The sequence below is a fragment of the Dendrobium catenatum genome, unplaced genomic scaffold, assembly GCF_001605985.2.
Source record: "Dendrobium catenatum unplaced genomic scaffold, ASM160598v2 fragScaff_scaffold_432, whole genome shotgun sequence".
NCBI lineage: Eukaryota > Viridiplantae > Streptophyta > Magnoliopsida > Asparagales > Orchidaceae > Dendrobium > Dendrobium catenatum.
The window spans coordinates 781,087-783,268 of NW_021318894.1; positions in this window are offsets into that span (position 1 = coordinate 781,087).

Below are 2,182 nucleotides of genomic sequence, written 5' to 3' on the forward strand. Positions count from 1 at the left end.
AACATACTCCACATTACTGATGATAGACCATCATTGCAATGCAAATTTTAGGTATGCTTTCTTACTGAAACACATCCCCTCTACCAGCTCTTTTGGAATTGAGAATTCCTCTTCTATTTGCTTTCCCGAGTCCCCAATGTCAAAAGTTATTTCTTGATCCCATTCACGGGTCTTTCTACATGTACGCACAAATTCATTCTTTGCAACTATACCTTCTTCGGTGTCAACAGTCCTATATCACCATTTACATCTACATTTACTTCATTTATACCAGGGATCAATTCATCATCATCATTGTTTGATTCATGCTCGCTAGACCCACCACTCATTATTTCATGACTTCATCCAAATTTAAAGGTTGTCGATTGGAAAGTCCTGCTCCTTCCTCTGAAACACTATTTGGTCATAAAGGAATATGACAAAATCATTAACTCCACAAATAAAACTAAAAACAATTACTTAAACTCAATCAAATTTAGAATTCTTAGATCAACTTACTTTTCACATGGTTCCTCGATGGGTGCAAATAAAGAATCATCCATACCATGATCCTCCGAATAAAATGAATGATTAAACTGGAATGTCAAATTCTACTAAAGATTATTGGAATTGGGCAGCTCTACAACCTCTTTATAAATTATAAGAATTTGGCTAGCAGCATGCAATAGCACTATATCACAAACATCATCATCTTCAACATTACAAGCAATAAACTCATTTCCCACTGGCAAATGACACACTAACGTCACAATGTACTATGACGTTTCATACTTAAGTCCTTTGAGAACACCCAACTTAAGCTACTTTAACTTTGAGTTGCTTGGCACTTGCATAAGACGATAACTGCCCCCAATATATGTTGGTGCATACTTAGCATGCATAATTGACCGCCGTACATCAGAACAAATGAAGAACTTCCACAACTTATGCTTGCCTTCTACTAACTAACAAATCATCCAATAATTAAACAAAGACAAGATTTGATTTCTAAAAAAAAGTAAAACTTGCATATACCCAAATTTTACAAAAATTGCATATACCCAAATTTACAAAAAATTAAAAGAATTCGTAAAACAAAAATAAAACAAATTTCTTACAAAACTTATTGAAAATTTTCAAATACCATCATTTAATCCTCCCAAAATTTTTACATAAAAAAACACCCTAAATATTTAACACACATACATGTTCTATATCTCAAATACATAAATTTTTAAGAAAAATCTTATGAAATTCCAAATGTCACATACACAATCGCCACATTTTAACAAAATCTCTGATTTACTATATAAGGACAGAATCTCAGATTTACTATATAAGTGACAATATCTCATTTTAAAATGTTCTTAGTTTAAAAATTAACTCAAAATTAAAGAACATCCAAGGATTACTTTTAGCAAGGAGAGAGAATAGGTCTTTGATTTGCCCCAAAAAAAAATTTGCATGAATTTCGACAAGTTAGGTTTCTGTAATGTTTGAAGTTATGAACAATTTTTTTTTTAAGTTTTATTAATAATGTAATCTTATCTTCTTCTTAGAAATCATTATTTAGTCTTAAACAACTATTATAGGTTGATCAAAAGATAAATATTTTGTCTATTAACTAAGTTTTTGCAGAAAGTCAATGATCTTTTAGTTATCAAAATGTTATTGAAAGCATCACATGCAAGATGCAAGTTCTTTCTTTGAAGGCAATTTTATAAAAAGGAGCTTATTTTAATTTAAATCTAAATTAGCTTAAGGAGCATGTTAGCAAAAATATTTAAAAAGAAGTAAATACAGAATTTAATTATCCAATTTCAATAGAAAACCAGACTTCATTATTCGGTTTCTATTTAACTGGAAATTAGATTTTACTTCTCCGTTTTCTATTCACCCATTAAACAAAAAAAAATTTCTTAGAAATTGTAGAAGTGAATTACGGTTTCTAAAAAAGTAAAAATTTAAATCACATTTTGGTTATTTGTTAAATTATAAGTGATTAGTAAATTTAGAAAAAATTAATGATATTTATTAATTAAATTTTTAATTACAAATAGATTAAATAGAGTTGTATTTTTCATCACATATTTTCATTGGTTATATTAAAAAATAAATTAAATTTTTATTAATTAAATTAAATTAAAATTTTCATAAGTGAAGACATGGCATAATAAATAAAACCAAATTTTTAAATGATTTA